The sequence below is a fragment of the Rhipicephalus microplus genome, chromosome X (assembly GCF_043290135.1).
Source record: "Rhipicephalus microplus isolate Deutch F79 chromosome X, USDA_Rmic, whole genome shotgun sequence".
Classification (NCBI taxonomy): Eukaryota; Metazoa; Arthropoda; class Arachnida; order Ixodida; family Ixodidae; genus Rhipicephalus; species Rhipicephalus microplus.
This window is the reverse complement of record NC_134710.1, coordinates 111,277,738-111,303,625: the sequence shown is the minus strand read 5'-3', so window position 1 is coordinate 111,303,625 and position 25,888 is coordinate 111,277,738. Positions and strand designations below refer to the sequence as shown.

At 43.4% G+C, this 25,888-nt stretch overlaps 1 long non-coding RNA gene across 1 annotated transcript in view; it reads right to left on the bottom strand.

Annotated features, from left to right (window-relative positions):
- The window catches only part of LOC142776950 (uncharacterized), a 62,566-nt gene extending 52,269 nt beyond the window's left edge, over positions 1-10,297 (bottom strand). Inside the window, exon 1 of the long non-coding RNA XR_012887881.1 lies at positions 9,926-10,297. This is a non-coding gene — a long non-coding RNA (uncharacterized LOC142776950). The remainder of the gene's footprint in view (positions 1-9,925) is intronic.
- Between the last annotated feature and the right edge of the window lie 15,591 nt (positions 10,298-25,888).

Sequence of the window (25,888 nt, the reverse complement as noted above, 5' to 3'; positions counted from 1 at the left end):
CACGACAACAGATAAGTCGTCACGAAAATAGCTTCCTGAAGAAGTCTCGGCATCGCGGCATAACGTGCAGGGATGCGAGTTGTAAAAGTTAAAACTTTTCGCACGAGTGCAGAACTTCTGAAGCATCGTCAAGAGACAAAAACTGTAGATAATTGCCGATTTTGATGCGGTTCCTCCTCCGGCGAATTAGTTAATGGTGCGCGCTGACGCCGGCTTTGACAACGGACTCATCTACTTTTGCTTGTTCTTCATCAAAATAGTGTTATCTTCATAAACACATTGATAGAGGCAGGGGCTAACCAAGGTACTCCAATGGCATGTCCACCATCGTATTTCTGTACTGAGTTGTCCAACCAGTAATTGTAATTTCTCAAAAACCACTTGTTCGTTACCCGCGCAAACACTTCATCTTCGTAGTCTAACCACTGTTCATATAGAAACGCAAATGTACTACTCAAGCTTTCATGTGCACATATATCTTGCGCTATAAATCAAAGCTTACATACATTGCGTTCGTCGCGGACCTATATGTATACGATGTCGCAAGCTCCAATGTTGTCCGGATCTTCAGTGATAGCAGCGGCAAAGTTCTTGCTTTAATCGCCATCTAAGATGAGCTTGATGCTGGAGAAAATGAAGCCGCCTCACCACACGAATGACACGACAATGACATTACGAAAAGAATGTGGCGCGTACGTAGCAAATGCCGCAGTAGGATCATTTATATTTGCAGTTGGATCAGATGCATTCGGATCAACAGAGAAAAGAAAAACACCTCAAGACAGCAACATCGAAAGGACATCCGACATTGCGGACATAACTTTCCTGATTGAACAGTGAAAGCAAGAACGGCAAGTACACGGAATGAAACGACAAATTTATAACAAGAAAGAAACTGCGCAAAATTTGTACAGGGCGCACAAGAAGAAGGCCCAGGAACCATGCTGACTTACAAGTGATTTCATTTTTCGACATGTGGGCACATTTATATCTTGACAGTTACAAAAATAGAGATAAAAATATGATTTGGTGATCCTATAGAAGCATTTACCTCTTGGCGACATGCGTCATCGCTGAGTGCCACTAACACGTGTCATTCGTATCACCCAAGGTTCAAAAATTTATTTCTTTTTGCGAAAGGGTTTGAGATGGCGTGCTCACACAGTTTGTCTTCATACGTTTTATTCCTGTTGCTTCAATTATTTTTCCGGTTCTATTATATTTGTTTCTTGATATTACTCTTCTTCAAAAAAATGGCTGTCAATCAATGAAACGCCGCTCTGAATATCTATAGGTAGTGCTTATAAATGCACATAAAAGCCAATGAAAAATTGGCCTTGGATACCTGCGAAAAAATCACGTAATTTTATGCGAGCTTCGCCAAACAGTAAGAGGTTCTGAATAAATTCACGTGAAAGACAATCACATGGGCGTCCTTCTTTTCCCATGAATAATCACACAGCTTGCTAACATCAAGAATACTTGTGTGCCAAACTTGAACTTGTGGGATTATTTTCTCCCATTCAAGAGAGAGAGAGAGATAAAGATGCAAGGAAAGGCAGGGAGGTTAACCAGACGCACATCCGGTTGCTCCCATTCAAATGTACCATTATGATTATCCGCCTACACTGCTGACAGGCACTGGCAGTGCTTTATGACAACGACCCAACCCATGAGATTTCCTTATTAGATTTTTTTCTAATGAACATAGAGATAAATCCAAAACAACTGCCTTTTTAGGAAGAAAACTGTTATGACTATACCGATGCGTTGCAACACCTATTTTCTTCAAGCTCTTTGTTTAGAGCTATGGTGTTAGATACAGCAGTCATAAATGCATCGTATTAGAAATCATACCGAAAATAATCAAATGTCGTTGTCCTACTTTCTCGGGCTCAAAAATCAAAGAAAGGGTGTCGCAGTAGAAGAAAGAAGCTTGATTTAGTGCTTATTGCATTTCCCGAACCGTGTTCGTGGGATTAAAAAGAAGAGCGAGTTGAGCTTTAGGGTTTTCTCAGACCCAATCCATCGCGCCAAGGGTGGCCAAGCCAAGCAACTATGGTATTGCCTGCTTTATCATGTTGATACCTTGGCCTACGAGCTTTAAATTAAAATGCTGCACAGAAAAAAAAAGACATTTTCACAAACGAGGGTATATAAACGAGCTGCAAATGGTGTCAATTTCACAAGTTGTCAGCGAGTCACAACACTTGAGCGCTTCATCACTGCCCATGCGGTTCCTTGAAAATCTGCACAAGAATGACACTGCGGAAAATTACTATGTGCGATGTTCAGCATGCTAATTTTCTGCGTTGCGGGCCTCACTTGGTCCCTCTCAATTTATCATGTGGTAGCCCTTCACTATGTTACAACCAACAAGCCCACCTGGTTACACTGCGCAGGTGCAACGCATTGCGTGAAAATCGGACAGTTCGGCTTCGAGTGGACGCGATTTCCATTCAGCACCGCACGCAGAAGCACGAACATCCCGAAGCGAGCAAAGTTATCGCTATTATTTAGACGTTTTCTCTAAATTACTCCAACGCAAACGTTGCTGTAATCCAAAAGCGAACGACCCAAATGTGTAATCGGCAACTTCAGACTATTTTCTGTGCATTTGTGACGACCTTTCTTTCGTAACGTTATGTATACTCTCTCAGTATTGAAACAGGCAAGAAATAAAGGCCCCGACGCATTGAAAAGTGAAGGGGGCGGTAGCACATCCGTTATGGACAAATATTCTTTATGCGAAATGATCACACATAGGGCAACAGTGAACCAGGTGCCACCTTAAGTTGTGTCAAGCAGTGGCAGCATTCCTATGCATGAGGTTGCATGTGTTGCTGCAGTGCACTGCAGTGTTCCCGCGTTGAATTTTGTGTTTCGACCCTATAAATGAGCTGTTTGAGACCCTCGTGCTACGAAAAATAGCACAACGAATACGCTTTCTAACTGCCAGCCACGTGAATGAAAAAAAAACTATTCGAATGATTCTGCCACACATCACTGAATATGCTCTAGCCAGCTTCTGCACATTGGTGTTGTCTCGCCAGCTGACTAAGTCGTACCAATTTGGTGTCAAGGCGTACACCTCACCATCGTCGTTAACTACGGACACCTGTGATTTGAGGTACTATCAGCGTCAGAACAGTGGAGTGCGCGCATTCAATTTGACAGCACTGCGCCTAAGTGCGCGCCTGTCAATGGTGATCACTGGACGGTGCGCACTATGCCAGCAAAACGTCGCCATTCATTCGTATGGACATTGAGCGCTGGTTCTTACATTTATTTCTTCACTTATCGCTGTGAAGTGGACTTACAAACGAGCGCATGACTTACAAACGAGTGGAGGACTTACAAACGAGTTACCAGGACTTAATCGAACGTTATAGCACTCGATGGCCTTCGCCATGCTCGGCACTCCGCATTGCGGCAGTAACGCACAATCCTTTCAGTCGACGCATGAGAACGTAATTTTACTGATGTGTTACGAGTAATCGTTGAAGGCCAGAGTAGCAAAGCAACATCATAAATGACATAGGCAGTGCTGATATTTAAGTAAACAATGGCGACCAACGGACAAGAACTACACAGACGAAGCCTCCACGCAAGCTCTTCTGAAGTATAGCACCGCTGTGCTTGTAATTTTGCTTGTTTCGTCCGCGCAGAAGTGCAATCTGTGGGTTTAGCATCATACACGGTAATATTTGACCCGTTTGCCTTTCTTCTTCCTCGATAAAGCCTCCAAACGACATCAAATTTATTCATTAGAGGGCTTCGCAGAGAGGTGCCGTATGTTTCTCACTAAAAGGTTACTAAATAAAGCTTGCTTGGGGTTACAATTGTATTGCGCAGGAATGCAGTAAAAAAAATATTAAACGTGACGCTGTAGTAATCGTGCTCTGGTTTTGTAACAAAGCGCATATGTTTGCACTAACAATCGAGTTTTTGGCGCAAGCTGCACATGCTACAGCAAATATAAGATATCAAACGAAACTTCACCTACGCATTGATAAGCGCTAGGTGGTTGATCTCGCTGAACAGGTTTTGCTTAAGCCAAAAGCTATACTGCTCGATCCTGACGTCCACTGATGATTTCTCACATATGTTAGACATATATACTTTTTTTTCTTCACTATCGGTCACTTCATGTTGACTGGAAAAGGAAACACAGCAGTGTTGCGGCATCTTGGTCACCATGAATAAAATAAGCAATGAGACGTATTCCAACGGAGTACGCAAAAACACGGCTCCGTGAGTCTGCGCATGGTGTCGTCTCCTCTGCCTCACATAATCAGCATGGCGCCGGTGATTGCTATAGGGCCCCCACTTGATGGCGCTGCTAATTTTGTATAGGGTATAATGCATTTGAATATTCATAATCACTATTGTTTTATTTTATTCTAAAGAAGCCACTTTTAGACGAACAAATTGTTACGAGGACTAAATCCAACGTTCTCAGCTGGAATGGCTAACCTACAACATATACGCATTTTCTTCCCGTGTTTGTTTGATGCATTTTTGTTCACTGACAACATATATACCTCACAGCAAATACCAAACAAGATGCCAATATCTGGTTCACCTCCCGGTCTTCCTTTTCTCTCACTCTCTCTCTGTTGAAATAAAGAAAACATTATTAGGATGCCGAGCTCCACGGTAAATACAACATGGTTTCTCGAGCGCAACACACTTCATACATATGTTTTCCTATCACAGGAAATAAACACTGTCGATTGTGTCATTATATAGAGGGCTCAGTAAATGCGGAAAGTATTTCTGTGTAGCTGCCGACGTATAGTTCAACAGAAGTATAGTTGAACAAGGAACAAAAATCACAACGAACAAGCCTCAGTCCTGGCTAAATAAACTCGATCTCTGGATTCACGGCCCATACCACCGTTCACTGTAATACTTCCTACATGAAGGAAATTTGTACACGTATTTAGGACATGCCGTACAGGTATGCCTTCTGGCAGGCTTGCGAAATTAAGGCAAACAGAAAAAAAATAACACGCAAGAATAACGGAATCATTCTTTCTGCTATATCGCGCATGCTTCTTTTGTATACTACAAAAATGAAATTGCGCAGAACCAAAAAATATAGAAAAAAAAAACAAAAACCCATCTTGGGTAATTATTTGAACAAACATTAAGGCTATTTCCCACTTCGGTGTAAATTAAGCTTTCGTGATATTCTGAATGTAGCTGAATAAAGAAGACACGGAAGAAAACGTCTAGAACGAGTCCGCATTTTATTTAAATAGGTGCACATTTCCGTACCCTAAAATTTATTTTCAAACTGGGCAAACGATGATGCATCAGGAGGTACGTGAGGCATCTGTGTCCTCATGAATCTTAATTGATATGTATTTACCAGATTTGTTGTAAAGAAGACTACTTCGCAACTTATCTCTAGCTTGTGAAATTCGGCGTTACGATGAACCTAAAGGGAACATTATAATTTCTTATCGTACACTTCAAAAGTACTTATCGCAAATAAAAAACAAAATACAACTTGTTGCGCAGTTTCTCGACATTCTTTTTGAGCGTGAGAACATCGTCAGCATATAGTACAAATACGAGATGCACTTAGTCCACTCACATGCTTGAAAACGCGAAACAAGCTCCAATTTGGTTACATGGTGACACACTTTGTGTTTTGTTTGCACCGAAGAACAGAAAATAAAACAGAACACTGTACTTCTTTCGCGCAACCCAAACCTTATATTGCGTTATCTTAAAATTTATATTTATGTATCAAAATATTACATTTATATATTTAAATATAAATAACTATAAATATGTTATAAATAAATACTAAATAATTATAAAACGAAGTTACCGTATTTAGAAATGCATCATGGGCATCAAAATCCGTCGACAAACATGTCATTTTTTTATTTTGCTGGAAAGGCTATTTCTAGCTGCGATGTTTAGGTTAATAAACGACTGACGCACGTATATTTTTTTTTGTTTCATCAGATATGTTTAGTTGATTTAGTCTGCCACGATCTGTCTGATTCACAATCCATTTATGAACCGCCACACGCAACGCATCACTTAGAAAGAAAGGCATGCAGACCTTAACTGTCACCGTTCACTCTTGTTCTGTGTTCACTCAACTTGATTGATTGATTGATTGATTGATATGTGGGGTTTAACATCCCAAAACCACCATATGATTATGAGAGACGCCGTAGAGGAGGGCTCCGGAAATTTTGATTGATATGTGGGGTTTGACGTCCCAAAACCAGCATATGATTATGAGAGACGCCGTAGTGGAGGGCTCCGGAAATTTCGACCACCTGGGGTTCTTTAACGTGCACCCAAATCTGAGCACATGGGCCTACAACATTTCCGCCTCCATCGTAAATGCAGCCGCCGCAGCCGGGATTTGATCCCGTGACCTGTGGGTCAGCAGCCGAGTACTTTAGCCACTAGACCACTGCGGTGGGGTGTACTCACTCAACTTCATATAGTAATCTATATAATTCATCCCGACGCGATGGCCATGAAATTTATACGAACTTTTACATATATAATTTAAATCAATTTTAGAAGAGCACAGTCCTCTATAAAGTTATAGCTATACCTGCATCGTGAGACATGCGTCAAACGGTCATAAATAAGGTTTTAAAAGACAGACACCAAGTATTTCATGAATTGCCCGAATATTTCATAATGTGTTCTTGACGGTGGTATTTGATGCGAGCGCGCCTGGTCTGTATACTAAAGCTTGTTGTGGGGCTAGTTGGTAATTCGTCACATTGTAAATTTACTGCCACTTGGAAATCAATCGTAACACTCATATATTCACACACTCTTCCACGAGCGCTGTGTGTGGTGACTGTTTTTTGAGTGGAAGAGCGTATGAATGTGTGAGTGTATCGAGAGATTTTCAAGTCGCGCTAAATTCCCTTACAATATGTATATCTTTTTTCTTAAAACGTTTCTCTCTCTCTTTAGCTGTTCTTGGTACCTTCACTTTCCTACATAAATGAAGCTTTCAAACATGCAACACGTTTTTCAGCGACGACGGCCTCGAACTTGGTATCTGAGACAAAAACGAGTTTGGTCAGGAATCTTCATAGCGTACAATATGGTGGGTAAGTGCCAATACAACTTTTGATAAAATTATTTTTTTTTCTAATCCTAAATAACAACTTTGGGCACTCGCAGAAGCCGTAGACTCGAGTGAATCATTCATAGCCCTTGGAGTTACACATTTTTTTAGAGCTTTCCGCCTAGCATCACTCCTGAAAAACGCAAACTAAAATGTACCAAGAAGTGTATTCGAGCTAAAGTGAATAGCATACCATGTTTTGTTTTTCCTGAAGCTGAAGAAGAGTGCATATCAAGCAATGTATCTGGTTGCATGATTGAAGTATTATTTCTACACTTTCGTGACAGAGGCACAAACGTTAATAGCAGAAGATCATATTTTGAGTACTGGCTATTCGACTGAAATTGTGCCGCATTACAATATTTCAGTTAACGTGAAATTTCCTAGATTTACCCTATTCGTGAATGTCAAGTGAATTATGTCGATCACTGATTAGCAAGAAATCTTGTTTCAGTTACAATCACTTACATTCAGTAATCTGAGCCAGTGATCCATATATAACTATAACACGCGGTATAACATTCGCTAAAGCGGAAAGCCTTAATTGGAAATAGCGCTGTCTCTCCGTTTCCTCAGTGACCTCATTCCTATAGGTATGCGCACCGCCAAAGAATCTCAAACAACCAGCTTGTGCTGCGTGCTGTATACACGCGAACACCATACATTATCTATTTCCATTATCAATGAACATCGGAAGGTACACCGATGCATATGATATGCATACAACGGCCTTAGCATTATGCGAATAGAGGTTGGCCCACTTTATCGGGAGCGCGAGTCAGCATTCGTTCTACATAAGTGCGCTGCATCAAAGAGGTTCCCCAATCTAATAAAGGGGGTGAACGGTGTAGATGCAAGAGGTTGCTTGAATGCAGATGACTGGTCTCATTGTCCGCGAATCATTCTAAGCGTGTGTCGGAGATATGAGGCCGTGCAACCGAGGGCGACGCGGCGCTGGTGTTCCGCTGTCATTGGCATGGTGAGACTTGTCGCGGAGGTATAGGGTATAGTATACGGTAACTGATTAGCTTGCTTGGTTATGTATGCTGCAACAACAGCCATTGTGCACATTTAGCCTTGCGACACGTATACCGCTGCAACGTATGTGCATCGCAGAGTGTTATTCCATGACGCGATGCTTGCCTGCCTGCATGGCACACGTCACAAGGGTTGTACCGGAGTGTATATCTTCCACGTGCGGGACGATAATGCCTTCGAGCCTTCCCGCAGACTGCGGCCGATTTGCCCCCGCGGCCACGACACCAGCATGGCGGGGCCCCTGGCAAAGAAAGCTTAAAGTCACCCTTTCGTTCTCATGTTCTTTCGTTGTCCGCGTTGTAGACACCACAGAACCTAACAATGCACGTGCGTTCAATATCGTTCAATACTCAGAGGCACCGGCAACGTCCGTGGTCCGTTTATTCCGCAAAAACACGAAGATAAGTACCTCGAAAGGTCTAATTTAAAACGAAGTCACCTTATGCACGACACGGTGTTGTTTGTTCTTTCGTCTAAGGCGGTGCGGGGTGAGCCTGTCGATACACGCATTTTAGAGCTCACCGTACAGCTTGTCGCAGATAGCGATCGACAAGACGATGGAGACGACCAACTTTGTATGTGCGTTCACTTTCTACACCCTTCGTTGCACATCCTGTCGAAAGTTTCCTGGTTGTTATAAATAATACAGTATAGGCTACCACATGAACATCGTTCTTCAGAAAAGAAAAATATCCTTTAATGTGTAGACACGGGTTCTTTGTAGCAGTGTTTTCGACAATTTCCGAGAACGCCTTATTGTTCTTGACACAAATGCGGTGTTGCAGGGCTGCGTTCAATTACGATACAAATTTAGGTCTTTTGAACATATACTTCATTATTTACACATCAGTTTTACCATGAAAATGCTGAAGCTTTGAGGAAATATGTTGTCACTGACAATTACTACAAAGTTGCCCCACCCGCCTATTCAAGGCAGATAGCATAGCTCATTATAGTGTGTGTGTGTGTGTGTGTGTGTGTGTGTGTGTGTGTGTGTGTGTGTGTGTGTGTGTGTGTGTGTGTGTGTGTGTGTGTGTGTGTGTGTGTTCATGTCTCCGTGAGTGTGCCGAAGAGCTAACCTTGGTTACTTAAGGGAATCGTTGAATTGAATACCTAAATGCGTTTTTCGAAAAAATAATCTTTTCGACGTTACTGCCGGAGACCGGCCTTTCACACTACCAAACGTGTTTGTTCGCAAAAGCTTAAGTGCGCACATGGCTTTCATGGTTTATTATTACACGTACGTGGTACAAGATACGTTAGTTCGTTAAGGTAGAACTTCGCGCGTGCAGTGACCAGAAAATAGAAGCGATGTGCTTTTCTGCGAGAGATTCGCTGACTTCTGGAGCACTCGGCCTTAATATTGACAGTGTAGTGAATAAAAGTAGGTTGGTACTCGTCAGTGGACCGTGTTCCGGGTACGTGATGCCCTATTATTACTAACTTCTTACTTCACATTGAAGTAGTGACCAGCGAACAAATCATGAAAAACAATTAGCGTATATAGTCTATTTATTTGTTTCGAGAACACCACAAGCACTATCAAGTCGTGTTCGTTACCACTCGTTTCGCGGCCTTTCGTACTGACACCCATCCATAATAGCAGCACTGTGCCACGCACTAAGCAATGCAAAGGTGACGCATCAACTCCTAAGTGTCGGACACTATTCAAGTGCGCTTCAAAAAGATTGAATCGTACTTGAATTTCGCGGCATCAACGGTATTCGAAACAAGCAGAACCTTCGAGCACGAGAACCTTACCTTCGAAGTGTTAATTCCAATAAAACAAGGCACGACGTATGAGTGCACTTATTCACGTAGCACGTGTGTTGCAGTGATGAGCACAAACGTCCTCCAAGAAAACTTCAACGCTGCCGCAGCCTTCAGTAGCCGCCGTTCCTCGGCACTCAGTGTTGCGCCAGCCGGGCAGTTGATGCCCACGGCGACTGGCGAACGCTGTTCGACCACTACACAACTGGACTCTCGATTGAGCCCGTACTATACGTTGAGAGCTGGGAGAGCAAGCCGCTATTCCTTTGCGAAACACTCTGCCTGGTGAGAGCGGGTGCACTTTCCGCTGGCGCAAGGAGCTAAGTGCAAAACCTGCCTGACGCCCCTTAAAAGCGTCCCAGCTCCACTTATCTCCAGGGGGGTTCATGCACGCCCGTAAGAGCCCCTCGCACCGTTTACTCCGCGACCACGAGGCCCCCTCCCATTCTCTGTAATCAGGGGCCGGCCCGGGCATTTTCTTCTCGGACCGTGAACCGATAAGGCGGCGGCAGAGGACCCTGGCTAAGTTTGCGCTGCGTTTCACGTACAAGCAAGAAGGCGCGTACGTACCGGCGGCGCCAGGGCACCTCCGTTTTGTTCCGACTAGCCGAATCGGTGACCAGCTTGTTTTCTTATCGCGAACAGATGGAATCCGAGAAGCGTGCGTTGAATCGTCAACTTTTCGTACCAGATCGGACTGTATGCGCCAAAGTTTCAGGACGAAGAAAGCGCTTTACGGGTAACGCTGCCGGTCGCTCATTTTGGGACATAATTTTTATTTTTTCGAGGTACGCACTCACGTTCATTCTTACCGTTCACTATATATGACAGATGTTAATGTCACATATATACACGTATACATTTATATATGTGACATTAGCATTTGTCATATCATCAAGATTCCCTACAAGTTCTGCCTCGCAAACGGCAATTTGCCAAGGTGTAGTCCGAATGAGCAGACAACTCTTAGCCCAGAGATTAATGCGCATTGAGGTCCTTGAAAACTCAAAAAATGTCATGCTGTGTGGTATTAGGCATAGAATATATATACAGGCAACTGCGTCCAACAAGACAATTAGTAACTAATAAAACATAAGTAATAAATGAAATAACTGCTTCTTACAAGTCTGAAAGAGTATACGTGTGGTATGCCGAAGTTGAGCCCGAGAAGGGATATATACACCAAAATCAGAGCAACTTGATTCCTGATAATGCATTGGTATCTGTCAAAAATGTACCTCAGAACGATGCCCGCATACCAAATGCAAGGCAGCGTACAAAAGTTCTAGCTCGATGTGCTCCATCACATGTATTTGACGCGCATACTCTCGCTCTCGCGGCCGGCTTTCAGGTAGAGCGTTAAACCCTTCGATGCTTAAACATCACTCGAAGCCCGAGAGTTTCCGCTGGGAGGAAGGGAGATAAGAAGACAGGAGCGCTCAACAGTTCCATTCATGAAGCATGGCACGTCCTTAAACTACATCCACTTCAGTTGCTCAGTGATGATGTCTCGGAGCTATAGTGGTTGCGAGTTTGATTCCGGCAAGGCTTGCGACATTTCGAGAGGGGCTCTAAATGAGAAAACGATCGCATACTTTGAACAAGGTGTATGCGCTGAAGAACAAAGAAATTAATAACCAAAAATCAAAGTTAATCTGGACATAGGAAATGACGTTTTATATAAACCCGGGGTTGTGCCACGGGAAATGAAAGCATCGCTCAGCCCAGTAAAATGCGGCAACATCAATAAGCGGCTGCAAGCAAAATCGTTTCGCTCTACACGTTGTTACAAACTTTTTATGCGTTCTACATGAAGTAATTCACAGTAGAAAACAGTTCAATGGGTGTGAGTCTATAGTAGGACCGTAGAAGTCCAGAAGCATACGAACGCCATTATGAGAGTCTTTAAGTTATCGCACAGACAAGCCAACAACATCCAGAAACATAACCGACTAGAGGGGCGCATATATGGAACATGGCCAGTGTATATCTGAGTAGGCGAACAGCAGCTGATTGCAGCGAACAGCTACAAACTCTGTCACCGAAATTATACGTTATTTGTCATCGCCCAGCATCAGAAAAACAAAGAAAACCATGAGCCGGATATTCCAAAGGCATGTAGCTACATATGTAACGCGTGTATTATATCATGTGTCAGAAATGATAGAAGTAGAGCCAAAATTTGAGAACAAATAGAGGCATAATGGCAGTTATTTTGTATAACCTTGGATTACATATAACTTCAAGTAAGCTTGCTTTGCGTCAAGGCATTCCAGATATTTTTCACCGCCGTATAAGCTGGATCGCTGGTGCAAAAAAGTCGCATTCAAGTTTTGTTGTCAGTCGTGTGTTTTCTGCGTAATGTTCATTTTGGGTAGACTGTGCGTATCCTATCGGGAGATAGACGCCTAACTGAGAGACAAAGGAAGCACGAGCCGTCGCTATCCGATGGAGCTAAGTCACCTCCTTTTGCCAACCATTTCAAGAAATGCCCATGTAAATATATCTGAAGAGAACCTAACATCTTGAAAAAGAGCCCGACTGATAGGTCTCCACGCGAATCGCTACACGCATCTTTATGCAAAGACAGAATATGGTGCTTCATTTGCGTACCTGCATGGTAATGAATATGAATTTTCGACTTATCATCGACTCTTTTAATGATAACACAAACAAAAAAATCAGAACATCCACAGAGCAAATGATGATGAGCGAGCGAAGCTCTGGAGGTACGTCGGTAAACCGTGAATACCATTCGCAGCCGTTACAGAGTTTCGAGGAGCCTGTACTTCGGCGGTAGAAAGCGCGAGGAACACGTGCGGTTTTCCCAGCTGGTGAATCATGACAAAGAGTTCCTTGCGGCGTTCTTGCAAGCATTCCACCGTGTTGGGTACACCCCGCATAAAGGCCAGATCTTGGTTGAGCACTTCGTCAATGAACTCGTGCCCGCCGCATGAACGAGTTGGTGGTAGGAGCGAACGCCGCAGTGCCATCTAGTGAGCACTGTGAGTACTAGGGGTGGCTACGACGGACAACGGCGGACAAGCCCACACCCCAAGGAGCTTCGCACCTAAATGATGGATAGTTCATACAACGGGACTTCAGTGCAAGGGTTTAGACAAGGTTTACAAACAAGCCCAGATGGCTGCCTTAGACAAACATAAGCCAATAACAAAATTTTGAGAACGCTTGAGCTTCGATCACCTTCAAGACTAGAACGCGACAGCGTAACCAAGGGCGCGATTCTCATGGTGTCCACTTAGTAAATATGTCCACTTCGGCGGAGTGCGTTCACTTGCGAAAAAAAAAAGTGGGTCATGACCTCATGGCGTTCTTGTCCACATTGATGCACCGAACCCGCCTGCATATTTCCAGGGTAAAGAGAAAAAAGTGGGCGATATGTACCGTAGCAAGACTCCTAAACAAACTTGCCAAGTGTGAACTTGCGTATGAACGTGTTTAATGTTTCAACAACAATGCAAGGAATGCACGAGTACCGACCTTTCAAGTGCGTCAAGCGGGCAGCCGCGTTAAACTTAATTCAAGGGGTAATGTACGTGATTAGAGTTTATGTACGCCATCCGAGATGTGCGTCCGAAAGCGGATCACTGAGGGCAGCGTTCGTAGGGGCATAACTCATTCCGTCTTTCTCATTTGTGTCAAGAGTTGTGAAAGCTGCGTGGCGTCAAAATGACGTTGCGGAAGAAGGACACAGCTCCAGCCAATCAGTAGAGGCTGAAATGAACATGTACATCAAGTGGACACCGCGAGAATAGCTCCCCAGGCCGTGTGCACATCGCCTTCTTTTCGGTGCATGCCTCAACAGTGTCGTAATGAAACAAATGCAAATGGCTGTGCACGTTATTCAGTGTTTCAAACTATCCTAGAATGTCTATACTGCAAGTACAATTCTGAACAGCCCATTACGCCATAATTGTTCATTTTGCGAATCAGCGATGGGCCCACTATATATATATAAGCGTTCGTATAAGGCAACATGATTAGGATTAGGTTGTTGTATATAGGCAGCCGGTGGATCTAGCCTTGCATAATTTGCAGGCAATTGCCCCACCCAGTTTTGCTAATTGCTGATTGTATATAATGTTCTTTCGTTTGTTTGTTTTCTAACTAAGCATGGGCAGGCTCTTAAACAAAAAAAAATGTGCATAGCGCCACGTAAGGCATAGACGCGAGCATATTTTTAGCGCTTTGTATAATTGGTGGGCCTTTAAAACACCCTCTCGTTCTGAATTCGCATGTTTTGACGCCTGGCGTGATTCTACGCTTCTGCCACGCAATTTATGCTGGTTAAAGAGACTCCGACTACATGACATTCATATTAAGTTTAATATTATTATTATTTCGAATCAATTTCGAGCATTATCGTGGTTCTGTGGTAGACCACCTGCTTGTCAGGCTGAGGGCCTGTGTTCGGTTCTCATTCGGACCAAAATATGTTATTAAACACTTTATTTGCAACTTCCTCGACGTTTTGTATCACGAACAAGCGTATTATCTTCCGCTCAGAACGAACAACGCCGGCATCTACGCCACCGACACCGACGTTTTCGCGAAACGAGCTCTTCAACCCTATCGTATTAATAAGCTTAGTTCCAAAAGTGTAGACAGAAGCAGCTCACGCGAAAAGTAAAGTATGACATGCCGCGCCTAACAACATCTCTATATCACAGTCTTCGTGCTGCAAAAAACGAACACAATCGCGCCCGTTTCGAATCAGGGACTCGTCGCGCACAAACAAGCATATAAAAATATCCGTATTAGCCTGCAGTGTTTGTGCACGGATGCACGCGCTAACTCCAACTGTGTAATTTCGTTCGCGAGCTTTGTTTCAGAATACGCGTGTCGCGCACGCGCGTTGGTATCTCGGCGAACGCTGTCGCCACCCCTGCAGATCTCTTGTCCTTTCATCACTAAGGAAATTAACGCCAAGATCAGGGTGCACAAGGGCAGCTGTGTTGACATCGAAATTGCACGCCACGGCCTCCGACGTTCATTTCCCATTCAACGCGTGCCTCCGTCGGCGCCAGTGCAGCGGCCTGCCTTCCGCGAGAGGCGCTGACACTTGGCCAGAACATTAGGACGGACGCGGATCGCATCCAAACGGGGCCTTCTGGCGAAGCCACTAATTGCGAGACCGCCCGCGCTCGGCTGCGGTGCCCCGGCGGCCAGAGCGCACGCGCGCGCTCACGAAGGCGGGGTTCGACAGCGAGACCGCCCCGCTGCGAGTCCTGGGCCGTTGCCACGGTAACGTCTCACCGAGCGACCACAACACGAACCGCCGCAGCGGCTGTTGCCCTTGCCATTGTCTTCCCTCCCCCTCGACGACCAGATCTTCCGGCTTCGTTTCCGTGTACATGCGCTCGTAGTTTATTTTTATTTCCCAACTCCGTGCTCCATAGGCGTTTAGCAAAGCGCACGTGGGCGATATGGTCGGTATTACAACCGTGCAGGAAGAGAGCCCTCTGTTAACAAATGCTGCAGCACTCCTGCATGTCGTAAAGGCAAACAAGAAAGGAAGAAAAACAGCGTCCCTACGATGTCTTGGGATACCAGCGTCATTATGACAACATCGAAGCTTTTATGCCTTCGGTGACATCGAACTCCGAGGAGTGCACAGAAGCCGCCGCCATGTTATATGCGTAGCGCTGCTCCAAAGCTGAGCTGCGCGAAAGCATGGCTCTTTGTAGCCCGATGATGTTGAACAGAATTCAAAGTGCACAAAACTTAGTGCTCCAAGGCAACCAATATTTTGTAAATTACAATTTTGCTTACAGATCTCGCGGTTGCTCACTACGCTGAACCACTAAAGGTAGTGCATTCTGACGCTGAACACCAAGTTGCAGCTTTGATTCCCAGCCGTGACACCACTGCCAGGTGCGAAGAGAAGCTAAAACTGTTTCTATTTAAATTGAAGTGCAAGGTAAACTGCCCCGAATGACAAAAGATAGCTCGGAATCACCCCGTTATGGTCTTTCTCCTTGCTCATTACGGAACTTCCAAAACGAAAAACCTCACGAAGCATGCCATTGTAGAGCGTGTCATTTCGTTCAGAATCATTAGTGAGGAACGAAAAGCTTTGTTGTAGGAGCAGACTCGCTGCTATGAATGATATCTCCCGCAGTGTGGACAACCCTTCACGACACTGCAGACGACAGCATATTGTATCTCACAGGCCGATCACAGAACAATGAGGGACTCACTCAGTGGACGCGTGTACAAAGCACTAATGCGTGACACCAAGCAATGAAGGATTTTGGTTATATGCATTTGAAACTGGTGGTACCTGACGCCCGCTTGCCCCACACAAGCGTTCTTTACGTATACACTAAAATGCATGAAATCGTGCGCTTACTCACATATATTATAAAGAGCTATTTTTAAGCAGGGTCAACCGTGCACTAAAGATACACAACCGTGCACTAAAAAAAAAAAAGAACTTCAAATACTTGCTGTTGCTCTAACAATAATACTAATGTTACTAGCAGTCGCCGGAAATGTTGCATGAATATCGATGTCCATTTGAACCACTTAGTCCTTCTAGCAATTGTTATATAGTTTTCATCAGTCAGTGTTTCGTACGTTAATTTAATTCCAACCGTAAGCAAAGTACAGTTCATATCAGTCGATGGAGATCTTGTTAAAGTGTGCAAGAGTTTCCGGCTTACGTTCCATCGAAAATGTGGCTTCTGTGGGCCAAAAGCAAACTCTTGACGTCATGCTCTGCAAGTAACAGAATGCTAGTTCAGTGACTTAAACTAAGTCACCGCCGCTTAAGATATATTTATTTCAATTCATAATCACAGCGCAGTCATTCAAAGTTTGTAGAATTCGAGAAGTGCCCCGAAATCGTCTTTGAGAGCAAATGCACTCACTTCTTTCAGTAACAGGCTGCAATTTTTTTGTTTCAAGTACGTGGCGCACGCATGGATGTTGACAATGAAACCGATAAAGTACAGTGTCGAAACTTGTCCAGCTGCTGCCAGCGTACGAAAAGTTACTGTAGAGAGCACTATTCATGACATTTAATGAGAAAAAAAGAATATGGAAGCGTCTTTGGTAGTATTTTTGTTATAATATGTCCACGGAATCGTACTAAATTTATAGCGAGCTTTCTTACATTGTAGCCTGTACTGAAAACTAAAGCTGCAAAGAAAAAGGCGTTTCATACCATAAAAACGTTGACCATGTCTGTGCCCTATTCATAAACCTATGTGATTAAGCAGTCATTACAATAGGATTATGTGGCTTTGAAACAGGAGCTGCATTGGAGACAACAATAGTTCCAGTATTTTTAAACCCCATAACGAATGCGCCAGCAATATCTCGACGTTTATATGCTTAGAATGCAACAGAACATCTTTCCATTTACAATAGCCACCGTTGGTCTTCAATTGGCTTCCCACGTAAATTTGAAGCAGCCACAAAAGTCGGCTGCTGCTATGAGACGCCGTACGCACCCATGCAATTTGAAGTCGTAATTTCCGTCTCCCTCGGCCGTGAGCAAGGACCAGCGGAGCTGGAGTAAACGCGAGCCGCCGACTTGTGCCCCCAGTACCATTTTGCAGCTTCCACGAACGAAACGCGGGGTAAGTGGCGTCGCATTATAGTTGAAAGCGCCCATAAATAACTAACAGCTTGATGCGGCCTGTGTCGACGCACGCGACGAACCACCTCCGCTCGGAAGGAGACGAGCGTCAAGATGGGCGCCTGAGGTGATGTTCCATTTAATTAGGGCGGGTCTGCCTCGGCCACGTCCGGCTCCGCTAATAACAGCTGTCACAACGAGGGCATTCAGTTACAAATGGTGTTACTCGCGCGCGCCTTTCAACCGCGCCGGTCGCCTCGCAGAACGGGGCTGCCCGTCCGCCCTTTGCGGGCGAAGCAGCAGCCGCTGTGTAGGCGCGCCTCACCCAGGGCTGCTGCCAGCTAGGCGCCTCCCCCAGTTTTTGCCGTCTCGTCCAAGCACTCCCGTGTTTCGAGCGCGGTAGCTCACAGCCTTCCGATTGAGATAAAGTAAAGAAGCCTGCGAGCGTGGGTGGCAAGGTAGACGGGAGAGGGAGAGGGAAGGCAAACACTGGCATCGTCCATGCCGTATACCGGCGCAGATTAACACGTTTCGTTTCAGACGCGCTCTCCTCTATAGCAGCTGCCTTACGGTATACATATATACATATAAATGGCCCCCTTATAGTTGTCCAGTAGCGGAGCTCTTTACTCGACAAAAACATGCCAACTATTTCCACAGATTATGTGGTGTCGCGCATCAGAGAGACGAGAAGAGATATTGAGAGGAACGTAGACAGTGGTTCCCGCCCCGCACCTCACTCGTTACGCGTCGATCTCTCCTCTCTTGCATGGTGTAGATGCTCGCTCACTCCGTGGCAGCCTAAAGAAGGCTATAATATTAGGTGTGCTTTCTTAGCATTCTCTTCCTGTCTATTTAACGAAAACAAAAGATGTGCTAGCTTCGAAGCAGGCTTCGAACTCCAAGACTTCGAGTGCTCGAGCATCAGCGAAGACAGCCTGATAAACATGTTACAGCGTATAGCTATAGTGCACGCTGAATTGTGAAAAAAGTGCCGCTAGGGCTCCTGAAGCTTTATTTTCGGTAAGCGCACTATTTCATCTGATAGCACGTAGATACATGCAATAGTCTGCAAGTAGGAATGTGGTTATTGAAGAATTAGTAACGCGATTCCCTACAAGGTCACCGAATGTTCGCTTTACATTTTAAAATATATAAAATCTTTCATTTCTTATCGTCATGGTATGCTGCCCAAAGGGGGCGCTAGCAAATACCACCAGGTCCCAAAATTGCTGGTCTATGCCCAAGTTCTTCGTTGAAGCTGCATCAAGCCTATCTTTTCTAATAGACTTTTCAATTATAACTGTGTATGTGGCATTGTAAGAAAGTGCATAAGAAGAATGAATTGAAGATCTATCTTTTCTAGTAGACTTTTCAATTATAAATGTGTATGTGGCGTTGTAAGAAAGTGCATAAGAAGAATGAATTGAAGATGATAATGTCATACGAAAAATTGAAAGGCGATCGCAGAGTGATAATACTGATAGACTGATCTCCGTAGACAGTGTAACAGAGAAAAAGAATCAATAGCGGCAACGTTCACTTATACCTATATATAGTGTTTTTGTGGGTATTAACGTCCCAAAACGACCATATGATTATGAGAGACGCCGTGATGGACGGCTCCGGAAATTTCGACCACCTGGGGTTCTTTAACGTGCACCCAAATCTGAGCACACGGGCCTACGGAACTTCAGCCTCCATCAGAAATGCAGCCGCCGCAGCCGGGATTCGATCCCGCGACCTGCGGGTCAGCAATATATAGTTTACAAACGACCACCAACTGGTCTATGGGCAAGTGGGTCTTTGAAGAAATGTCATTTGGATAGCGGGACATAACAAGGGCATATGAAGAATCGAAGAGGACGAGGCAAGAGCTATTACTGCTTTCTTTATCGCCTTCATTAATTTTTCGGCCGTGTTTTGTTATGCTCTTCACGTAAGGTTTCTAGGATTACTGACCAACGAGCTCATTTTGCCACATTCTTCGTGTCTGTATGTTTTATAGCAGAAACGACATGCGTAGAAAAGCAAACTTTTACCTTACAGTGTTGCCCCTGATACAATGCTATATAGATTGTATTCACATATATTGTGATAGCATCATTTTTTTCCACTTTGTATTGAGTCTGGTGCAGCTGTAGAAATACGTTACGCAGTTTTTAGCTCACCTATAGTACATACTAGCTTAAAAGTGTGGAACGAGACATTGTCACTCTTCCGTGACACTCACGTCATTGGGAGCGCCCGTCGGTTTCACTGAACAGTATATGTAGCGTCCCAACACCTTTGCAGTTTTAAATGTAGCGTCCCAACATCTTTGCAGTTTTAAAGAAAGGCCTGACTGATTTTGTTCAAATATGAGCGATATGTTATTATATATGTGCCAAATAAAGCTTGTTAAACATCCATAATAGAACTGTGCTTTTGAAGTCACCTTAAAAGTCTGCGAGTGGCCGGATAATAGCGCGGCATAAGGCTAGCGGTTGTTAACAAGAGAGGTTGCTACCAGCGCCATTGAGCACTTATTTGGAAAGAAAAAAAGTGAAACTAATGTCAGGTGTAAAACACATTAAAATATTCCTGGGGTCAATATTACATTTATTTATTTATAACGTGGAAGTTTAGCGGCATTGTGTAGGAGTCAATTGTGGTATACGTGAGGGAGTTTGTAAGACGTTGCGAGCCCTACTTTCACATCGTAATTTGCATTTACAGCATTGCAACAAAAATGAGCAACGTTAGTTACCACAATTTTCTTTAGTTTCACAAGAATTGTTTATTGCTATTACGGCAAGACGGAAACTTGAGGTTTGTCAGACAATGCGAGAATTCTTCAATTTTATGGTTCGTATGCTTTAATAGTTTGAAGTAAGCCAAGCTTGAAGAGGGCCTTGTAACGCAAATTAAATCATGCGACAGAGGATAATAGATTATTTAGTGACTGCTCGATTAAAGGATATTCTCTCTCGGTGAAAAAAAAAGAAATCTAGAAATTGTGCCATATTCGTGCACGCATAACGACTGGGAACAATAAAATACTTTTTCACACCAAAACTTAACAAATGAAAGTTGTTTAAAAGAAAACAGTAACTGATAAGTAGGTATGGCACACTATTTCTTAAAATGGGGCAGCGTTTCCCTGCTAGTTGGTCATGGGTTGTTGGCATTACAGCAACATTTTTTTTTTTCATGAGTCTATTTAAACTAGACCGAATTGAGGTAGCGACTATACGTCTATATAGGTGATGGCAACATGTGTGGTTTGGCGCTTTCGGTTGACATGTCATAAGCTTAACTTAACGACGCACCAAACACCACGAAGGTGAAAAGTGTATATGGTCGGGAATCGCTGAAGTCTCCCAGGAAGCCACAACAGGGAGCACAGCGGTGGCCACAACTCTCGTTGCTTCGCCGCCGCGAGGGACCCCCGTCCATCCGTCAAGTACGAATTGCTTTCTGGCAAATCGATCAGCGGACTTATCGAACGCGTCGCCGCCAAAGCCGTCCCTTATTATCGTGCAGAACGGTGCCATTCACGAGGCTGCAAAACCGGGATGACATAATCCGGCTACTAATGAAGCCTGGCAGCACTCGACCAATGGAGCCACACAGGTGCTCGACGCTGCCCCGCTAGAGGAATATTGATGGCCCCTCAGACGTCGCCCCTTTTGGCATCGACGAATACAAACGACGGCGTACCTGGTGCTCAATTAATCACAGGAGAGTCCACGGCGTGACGTGCACCTTTGTGTCATCCCCCCCCCCCTTTTTTTTTTGTTGGTCACTTTCAGCCTGCCACTGAGCGCAAGCGCTCAGTGCGATCGAAAGGTGAGATAATGTTACGCACGGATGAAAATTTCAAGGCTGTCCTGCAATCTCTAGTTACTTTATTTTTCCTACGACTCTGGTAGTGAGCGATAGGCATTAGAATCATTTCTTGAGATATGTTTGAACTATGCTCTCGACTGCTGTGGTACTCGTGTAGTCATCATTCAAGTATTCAGCATCACAGTATTTATATCTTATCTTACATAGCGAGGGGAAATGGGTATTGAAAATTGTGAGCAGGATGTCTCAATCAGGCGGAATCGCACATAAATAACAATATCTGGGGTTTAACGTTCTAAACGCACGATATGATTAAGAGAGACGCCGTAGTGGAGGGCTCCGGAAAATTTTGACCGTCTGGTGTTCCTTAACGTGCATTGACATCACACAGTACGCGGGCCTCCAAAATTTTGCCTCCATCAAATTTAAATGCGACCGCCGCAACCGGGATCGAACCCACGACCATCGGGTCAGACACGAGCATCCTGTAGCCACTTATCCACCAAGGCGGACTGCACAGAAATGGGCATAATAAACTAACAAAGGAAGGCATTTTATATTTTGGGGAAAGATGTTGGACACGGCTGATATAGGGCTCAATTGGTTGCGTAGTCGCCCGCTCAGCTTTTTTTTTTTTTGCTTTTAAATTCTGTCGTTGACTGAGTACCACTTTTGCGCATGTTAAAGTGTAGTGAGAAATAATTTTTATTAATGCGTTGCTATTAGCCGCATACAACATCTGTAGACAGATACAGCAGGCTTAGCTAAGATACCGATAGAGCTGAGACATACCAGCGCGAATAAAAATCGACCAACATAAGAAAGGAGACGAAGATACGCACTACTCACGTCTTTGTCTTCTTTCTTGTGTTCGTTTGTTTTGATTTGCGCTAGTATGTTTCGGCCTGTTATGCACCACCGACCAGCCCTACGTTTAATGCTTTGACTGACAGGCATTGCAATGTGAAAACAATAAATTTCCACGTATGTGACTCACTCGCAAATAATAATAATAATAATAATAATAATAATAATAATAATAATAATAATAATAATAATAATAATAATAATAATAATAATAATAATAATAATAATAATAATAATAACAATAATAATATTATTATTATTATTATTATTATTATTATTATTATTATTATTATTATTATTATTATTATTATTATTATTATTATTATTATTATTATTATTATATAACAGGGCACGTTACGACATACAGATAAAGCATAACAATTCTGTAAAACATGTGAAAAAAACAAATAAATGCGACTCCCAGCTCACATACACCATAAACACATGTTGTGCTGCAACAATCACGCAGGCACATAAATGGGAGAGATCATACTTGCACTAAATAAAGTATAGTCTCGTCAGTGTGTTCATTATCTCAAATTTTCAGCATAGAAGCAACTTTGAATAGCTTGAAGCGTATGCGAATCGAATCGAGTGGTTTTCAAATATTTTAGAATAGTACAACCACAGACTTTTTACAAAAAAATGCTTTCTTCGCCAACACCAAGATGTTGTTCAACAGCAAATAGTATGCCGGAAACTTGTTCATTGTAATGCACTAACTTGGTAGTACAACGTATACAGTTATACAGGGTGTCCCACATAACTTGAGCCGAGGAATTGAAAATGAAAGACACTTCAGTGGTGAATTAAACCAAACGCATACTACTCGCACTATTATATTTTTTTCGTTTCTACCGGCATGGTTGACAACCGTATTCGTGTCTTTTTCGAAACAGGCTGTAACCACAAGGTTGTGCTGCCTATTTTTAATTAATGAAACAGGTATGAAATAGTCACCACCTCACAGTTGCAACAGCTGCTTCCTTTTTACGCAATAGTACTTAGAAAACAAAAGCGGCTATTGCGATAAATATCAGATTGAAACAATACTTAACTTTAGAAGCAGTGAAGGAATATAAGAAAAGTGAACGGAATTCCGAAGTATAGTACTTTATACTCAAAAAACACCAGCAGAGGCGTCAAACCCCTCGTAATTGCTTGCTTCCTATCTTGCTATCCGAGTGAAATATATATATATATATATATATATATATATATATATATATATATATATATATATATATACATATATATATATATACATATATATATATATATATATATATATATATATATATATATATATATATATATATATATATATATGTATGTATATATATATATATATATATATATATATATATATATATATATATAAAATCAACGGTGTCCCGAAGTATTACTACTTGAAAAATGAAAACATATTTTGCAGTAAATATCAGATTAAAACTAAAGTGAAGTTCCGGAATTCAAGGAAGAAGCCACTTAAAAAAGTTATTGAGGCTATGGAGTAGTTATACTGGAGAATTTAATGATAAAAAAGTTAAAACAAGGCACACAGACTTCACAGAGGTCCGTATATATTTACTGTTTCAGTCGATTTCAACATTACAATAAGAGTAGCACGTGTTGCTATCCAAGATACTTCCGGTCACTTCAATTATCACTATCTTAAACCGAAGCAGAAAGTTTGATTTTCAAGTTTTTCTGGAGTATGCGACAACGTTTTTCCCATTTTCAGATAAAATTTAGATGCTAAAAGTTGAGGGCTAACTCTTATGGCGTTGTGTGTAGCTTAGAAGAAAGTCTATTTGAAATATTTGGCCAGTAACCTGGAGAGAAGTGTTGAAAAAGGACGGGCTACTTCCTACAAGGCTTTTGTTCCCTGCCGAAGCTTCTAGGCGGCGCCAACGTACAAAACCAGAAGCCGCCCAGGATCTGTGATTTTAAGCAGCGAAATGGTCTATAGGGTACTGCACATCTCCAGAACTGAGGCTTGCGATGTGGGTCGAGAGGCAGATGCTCAAAGATCAGAAGAAAATTGGGGCAGCTACGCGCTATAGTGGTGTGAAGACAGGAAAAAGCGGAGCTAATGGTGTTCTCCTCCCGGTTTTCCTTCCCACCCTCGTTTTCATTCCTATACCCATCGCGTACTATACTACACATGGTTATGTTACACTTCATTCTATTCCTTCCTCCTCTCCCCCATTTCTCCTTCCCACTCCATTGCTTACGATACAACGTTATGCTATGCTTTACTCTCTCCGCTGCTTTTCCTCCTTCTCACCCGCACTTTCCTTTTATTGCCCCTTGCTATAATATACTATACAAAGCTATACCATTCTCTGCAAGCGTGCCTGGGTAGCCGAGTGCGCCGTGGTTACGACGATCGCCTTCGGATGGTGGGTACGCGGGTTCCAATCTCAACTAACCAAGAAATTTTCTTTATGTATTTTCTGTGACTCGGTACCCATTCTCTCACCCACCGTAGTAATTGCAGAAGAGATCCACCTGTTTGCGCGATCGCCCCGGAAAGGCGTTGGTCTCGGGTTTGTCCCCGGACCAGGACGGATGTTTCAGCAACTAAGAGGCTGTTCTTTCTGTGAAATCTATACGGATTTCCCTGTGGCTTCGTGCCACAAATGGGTGGTTTCCTAACTTTTCCTAACCTATTTACTTGGTCTTACAACGACGTTATTGCCAGCAGAATCAAGTACGTCACTAGAGATACACTAAATAACCTTAGAGAATATTCCAATAAAAGTCGCAAACAATATAACTAGATATCATGAATGCGGTGTCACCGATGTTCGACTCACCACGAGGAATTCACGGTAGACGACCCATGGCGTAGTCCACCGCGGACCCTTCACAGGAGGTGTGCATCCACGATGGCAGCCAAACTCCAATGAGATTAGCTACATTTTCCCGTGTGCCGGCCTAGCCTTACCGCTGCAACCGCTTAGTAACGCGGCTGGCTCCACCACTAACTCCAACCCGTGCGAAAACAGCACCACCTGCCGCTCGGCGGCTGTTAAACCTAATTGTGGCTTATCCGCGAGACCCGTGCGCGCCATGAGGTGCAAACGACCTTATAGGGGCTGACAGTACCCCCAAAGTTGTGGCCATAAACTCAAATTTACTTGCTTCGTCGGTTTTTGACAACAGGATTGAAACCCCTCAGGGGCACATTCCTAAACAGGCTGAGCCGCTCATCCAGCGATGTCACTAGAGTGAAGATAACATTCATGACCGTTACAGCAAAATGGTAGTCTATGCAGAGCTTCGTAGTGATGCCCATCTATTTTGTAGTCAGACTGCCCATAACTTAAATCTGTGATGTATTGAAGCCTGCATGTTATGAAGTGCAGGTTGTCGCAAAAAATTAACCCATTCGTGAGCTTGCTTTTTCGGGCGTATTCGCCAGATGCTTAGTAAACGGCTCTCTCGCCGTCAATATACAGTCCATTAAAGTAACAACTACATGTAAGCGGCGTAGTTTAATGTAAAAAGTGGCAGTAATTTGATATATACGGCACTATATTATATAGCCCATTCGCGGGCGATCAAAAGCGAAAGCTAGGTGCGCTTTGGCGAGTTCACAATAAAATCCTGAATGTAGCAAAAACAAATGACCTTAATTGACA